Source organism: Anomalospiza imberbis, chromosome 6 (genome assembly GCF_031753505.1).
Source record: "Anomalospiza imberbis isolate Cuckoo-Finch-1a 21T00152 chromosome 6, ASM3175350v1, whole genome shotgun sequence".
Taxonomy (NCBI): domain Eukaryota; kingdom Metazoa; phylum Chordata; class Aves; order Passeriformes; family Viduidae; genus Anomalospiza; species Anomalospiza imberbis.
The window spans coordinates 5,932,691-5,939,072 of NC_089686.1; positions in this window are offsets into that span (position 1 = coordinate 5,932,691).

Genomic DNA, 6,382 nt, shown 5'->3' on the forward strand with positions numbered 1-6,382 from the left:
AGCCTTGGAATTGGTAGCATACTGCAAGCACACCTTCAGATTTCAACATTTCTACAGTTTGGAAAATATTATCTGATAAATCAAAGCTCCTCATGTGGCCTTGCCCACAACACTTAAAATTAAATCTAATTCAACAAATTTGGACTGATCCACAAAATTTCATGTGATAAAACACACTCTCTGTCTGTGGCTGGGATCCTGTGCAAGACAGCATGGGACTCATCTTCCTTTCCCCAGAGCTCTCAGAAGAACATTGCTGCTGAACCCCGATGAGTATTGTAAAAGGACAAACATGGACATGAATCCAACCTTGAATGGAGGAGAAGGAGCCCATACTTTTCTGAGCTAGCTTAAAATATACTGAATTTGTGTGGACTGCTGGTTGCCACATGATGGTCGTACATATGTTCCTTTAGGTCCATGTCTGGGAATGATGAAGGCCCATGTCCTACTTGGCATCATTAATGACTTCTGCTGACAAGAAGAACAGTTTCCACCCAAGATGACTCAATATTTGCAAGGCTTTGTGGCATTTCTCTGTTTAAAAATGGAGACCACTTGAGCTCAGCAAATTTTTAATGCATGGGCATTTGTGAGCACAAACAGAAACTAATAAGAAGATATAAACACCAACGTGTTAACCCTTGAATGACCTCTGAAACAGCTGCATGGGGAATGTGGGGCTTAAAGGACCCTCCTTTGTGGCACTTCAGTGGGTGATTTGAGGAGTATTTTCAAAGATGAACGGGCCCTTGTTAGAGGGTGGCAATGCACAATGCATGCACACATTTGAAAGTCCTTGGTGAAAGCCAAGGCAGGCACCTGGAGAGGCTGTGGAAGATGGAGGTGCCCTGGCTGTGCTGTGGTGCTATCACCCCCATGGCTGCGGGGAGCAGCGCTGTGTGTGGTGGAAGTTTTTAAAACGATTTTCATCAACATGATTAAATACTTATTACATGAGTCAGCCATACGGGCTGCATTAAACCAGTGAACTGAGAGGAGTCTCCTCATCTGTTTATGAAATCCATCTGGAATCACGGATGGCTCAGGAGAAGGAGGATGAATGCAGCTCAGTGTGACAGAAGCCCATTCCCCTCCCAGGAGCCTGCCTGCACCAACACACACTGCACTCCTCGCCCCACACTCAGGGAAAAGAGCTTTTATTTTTCTTTCTGCACATTCCCGGGCAAAGAACCAAGGCCTGCCATGACTTTGACAGTGAGACTTTAAATATACCCTGTCGGGATGTGACACAGGCACCTTTTTCTGGTGGCAGGATATAATAGAGCTTTAAAAAAAAAAAAAAAAAAAAAAAAAAGTAGATGCAAGCTTTTGCACTGGAGGGAAGTATACCTTGAAAGGAACGGCTTAATGAACTTCAACCAGCCTTCCAAGATCTTTATTAGTTGCCCCTTTATCAAATTAAATTCACACTGTGCTAGGCCGGTTAATACTGCGAGTTGATGTCATGTGCTAAGTGCCAAAGTAGGCTTTAATTGGCTGTTTAAATGAGAAAAGGGGTCCTGCTGTGCAGCACATGCGTGTGCACACACGAGCTCAGCTCGCACTAAACAAGGTACCAGATTTTTCTTAAACCAGCTGGGAAGGTTTTGCTCCATGTCAGGTTGAGCCTTTTCTCTACCAGGACAAATAAGTGAAGGAAAAGTTGCACAAAGGTCCCTAAGCTCTGTCTTCTGAGTTATAGGTGACACAAGGTGTCCATGGCTGATGTGCTTCAAGATAAGCTGGATGAGATGCTCCTTCCAGAAAAGTTGTCCCATGGAATTACTCAGAATTGGCTCTTTCTGAGCAGCACTCCTGAGGAATGCCTGCTGATTAACGTGGCAGGGTTTTAATAAAGGTTTTTTGTACTGGTCACAGCTCGGTTTCATCGATCACCAATTAGTCACAGATGTCACCAAGAGTAGCCAGAACAGTAAAGGCCAGATGGAGACTAGCGGGTCACCTGCAGAAGGATTTTCATCTTAAAAACACTTTACGGCAGCAGCAGTGGTGACTGCAGAGTTAAGATTACAGAACATGGGGGGTCCTTTACCTTCCCAGTGGGAAACTCTGGCCTCCCAGGAGGAGCAGTTAGTCACACATGGAAAATCCTGCTGGCATTGCTTGCGTGGGATTGTCCGAGGCAGCCACTCGCATGACTAACAGCTCTGCCCCTTTGTGGGAGGGATGAAAAATGAAGTGGCAGCGGCGTTTCGTACTCCTGCGGCCCAGACAGAACGAGGGTGAAAGTGCTGCTGGAACTTGCTAAATTTGAACAGTTGTTTTCTGTTAACACATGGCCTTAAAAATGTGATTCGAGAAGCTTGTTAGAGAGTTAGTGTTAACATCTAGTCCCAGTGCAATTGGGCCCAGCTGGGCAACAAGCCTCCGGAGCATCCTGCTTTCCCTATCCAGCTGTATCCTCCTGTCCCACTCATCAGCCTTTGCTTGATCTGCCATGGTGGCAAGCTCCAGTGCTGCCTGGGAACACTCTTCCTGCCCATCCTGACCCACAGGGTGAGCAGCTGAACCCTCAGCTTGATTTCCACAAGATCTGGGACTGGGGAGCAATGGCACTTGAGCACTGGTGGCTTCTGTTTTCTGCTTTCCTGGACAGTGATGCTGTTGGTGCCTGTGGGGCTTTGCCACAAATCTCTTTATCTTCCTCCTTTGTTAAGCATGCAAAAAGCAATTTTCCACTGATAGAAAGCCTTGCAGTAGGTCCTGCTCCCTTCCTCTCTCTCCTTCTCCTGCCTTTCCTTCCAGCCCTTCTCTGGTTTCCTCCCAGCCCCTCTCATGTCCCCATCCCTGAGTTTACCTTTCCCTTTCTCTTTCCTACTGCTTCCCCCATTAAGCTGGACACTTTGGGGAACTCCTGTCTCCTCTCTGCAGCTTGCAGCTGATTTGATCTGCCCCCCAGGGATGGTTTTCCTAGGGCAGCAGCCAGCACAGAGGTGCAGAGTCTTCCGGCACTCGCACTAACCTGCATTCTAACATTAAAGATAATGGATACAATGGAAAATCAATGCAGAATATGTAACTTTATCCCATTCATAGCTTCATATTGCATTACACCATGGCCTTCAGATACATAAAAGTGATATATGGCTGAACTTGGCAGCAGAAAAGAACACAGGAAACAAATATCTTCGGTAAGAATCGCAGTCTAAGTATAACTTATACAGCAAATAGGCCTGAATATCTTCTGGTATTCATGAATTTTTGCTTTGTAATTATTTTCCAGTAATACACCAGAGTGTAAAAAATAAATCAAGCCTTTGTGCATATTACAGATTTCCCCTGAGCGAGATAAGAGAGAGAAAGAAAATGACTGCTTGACTTTCCAACCTCAGCCATATGCCAAATCTGTCAGAAATACTGGTTTTTTTACATTATATCAGTGGAGGAAATTATAGCTGCTGTTATCTGCCCTTTGGTCAGGAGCACATTCTGCACCTTGGCTAATGTGCTTTTGTGGTGCAGCACCTGCACTTTTTCGGGGAGTAGAGCGTAGATGAGTCAAGCTGCATTTCCTATGGGCTGTCTACAAACATAGGAAGTTATTAATACTGATTAGCTGAAAAAGTCCAGGTCTTCTCCACGACGTTTCCTGGCTAATATTAGACACACCTTCTGCGCTTGAAGGTGTGATGGCTGATAAGAACCAGTAGTGCGGCCACCGAGGTTTTACGGCCGTGGGTGCAGTGTGGGACAGACTGTCCCAAGAGGGTTTTTTTCTTACACCTTTGGATGCATTCAAGCAGACAGGCTGGAATGAGAATAGGAAACTAAAAGGAGAGGGTACAGCCCTGAATAAAGTGATGTGCAAGGCTCTTAGGAAATGATGAGGGAGTGGCATGATGCTGCCTTGCCTTGGTGCCTGGCAGCAGAAGAAAGTTATTGGGAAATTTTCCTTTCACTAGAAAGAAATATGTCCCCAAAGGAAAACAGAAAGTTCCTAGGAGATGTTGTTGTAAGACTTGAGCTCCTTGTTTTGGAAGAAGATTAAAAGAAACTTGACTGTTTAATGTGAATTAAGCAGCTGTAGCCAAGCTCTAACAACAGGCACAGTGGAAACCTGCTGGGGCAGAGGTCCCTGCACGACCGCTGGAATAACCAGGGTTTGGAGACAGACTGAAAGCCATGGGGCACAGAAGAAAGAGATGCTGCAAGGTCTATTTTCAGGTCTTCCATCAATCTGCAAATCCTTGCTGGGCTGTTTGCTGAGCCCTCTTTCACACTGGGCTGGCTCCTCTGTGCAATCCACCAGGGCCAGGGGTTGTTGGTGGAGTGCCAGCTTCACACTGGGCTTGTGGACTCCCACAGCGACCTGAGCCATGCTCCTTGTCATCATTCTGTGTGAAGAGATGGAAAAGGGGATGTCCTATGGCCCAGTGGGTGGAGGGACAGGAGTTTGGTGGTGATGGAAAGCTCAGCTCATGCCTGTCCCTGCCTGAGTGGTGGCTGTGGCTCAGGGACACCTGGCCCAGCTCTGAGAGGCAGCAAAGGGGTGGAAATAATGAGGTAGCACAGCTGGCCCTGCGGTTGGCAATGGGGTCTTCACGGGTGTCACGTGGGGATTTTCAGATGATAAACCAGAAGGTAGAAAACAGGACAGATGGGTAGAGTTATGGAGATTTATCCAAGTCGTGCAAAGGGGTAAAGAAAGCAGACAGAAAATTCTTGAGATGTAAGTGATTATACCTTAGAAAATAGGTAGAATAATAATGTCCCAGCAACCAGGACTGAGAGCCAGAAGAACAGAGATTAAATGCTTTAAACATTCACAAAACAAATCTTGTATCACAGATGTCTTGATGTTTTATCTTTTGATTTATTTCACATTTGCAAGCCACAGAAAAATGGTACGTGATGGTTTTTCCTTTTCAGTTCCCACTACTGAGCTTACAAATCTTGCCAAGTGTGGAGAACTTCACAGAAATCAAGAAGAAAAAGCTTCCTGGCTGGCTGGATTTTCCATTGCTTTCTCAGCTGTACTACAGTGGCTCCTCTGATTTATTCTGCAACCAGAGGGGACAACTGGGCACAGCATGGGCACATGGGATGGGGAATAGGGGCTGCCACACGGCACCACAGCTGCTCTAGAATCTAAGGAAAATTGATTTTAGGTGGAAGGACTGTGTTTTTCTGCTCCCTGGGTAAAGGAGGAATGCGTTTGGCATTGCATGGGCATAATGGTGAAAGGGAGAGAAGCAGGCTGCAAAACCTTTCCTCCCTAGGTCCCTTGGGTTCATATTCTTAGTCAGAGTGCATCATACAACAGGAAGTTTTGCTTCCTTTCTCCCTCACTTTCCTGGGTTTGATTTCAGCTCCTTCTGTGTGGCACAGCTAGTACAGGTTAAGTTATTTTATAGTATGAAGTTGGTGCTTCTCCAAGTAATTAAATTAATGTTTATAACATTATCCCCTGTAAAAGGGATAAGTGTTATCCCCCATTTTACAGGTGTGGAAATCAAGACAATTTGGCCATGGTGTTGAAAGGAAATTATGTTGAGCTTGTAGCATTGAATTCATGTAACTCATCCCACTCTTGACTGTGGATCAGAGTTCAGAGAGTCATGCTCTATAAATATCTGCCAGCAAGTGTATGTGAAACATAAAAAGCCTACCCTTCACTCAAACTTTGATTCAGTCTAAATGTATCCTTCTGATATCTGGTTTTACTATATTTAGTCAAAAAGCCCATAAATAGAGTTACACACAGAAACTTTGGGGAGAAGATTGCCAGAAATAGGGCTTCTGCTGTTGGAGGATGCTGCCCAGTCCTAACCTGTGCTTTTCATGTCTCAGCTGCAGATGAGATGGAAAATCTGAGCTGCTTTGGCCAGAAGCTTAAGCTGGATTCAGATTCATTTTTGTTTTTCTCTCCCTCAAACAGTATGTACAATTACTGCACTACTTTGAAATACAGAAGAGCAAAATTCAGGAGTGGGGCTTTGATGATCCTTGTGCATCTCTTTCAGCTCAGGGTATCCTATGGCTCTATGAGGATACTCCCATGTCTGATTGATGGAACTGGGATGGATCTGATTTATAAAATAAAATGACACGTACAAAAGTAGGCAAAAAAAAAAAAGGAGAGGGAAAAAATCAGTGAGAAGCAACTTTCAGGGAATCATTAAAAAAACAGAAGACAGAATTTCTTCCTTATTGAATAGTTTTTGCCCAAGAACATTCTAGTCCTAAAGCAAATTCAGAAACTGTTGTGAGTTTGTGACATGACTTGTATCTTGAGAGTTTACAGCAGATTGCAGCAGACTGAGATGACATTTAGGCAGCTGAAGCCACATCCACTGAGTTTTGTTTTGCAGGGAAAAACACCCTGCCTGGTGGGAATGTTGTGCTGTTGGGTGGCAGA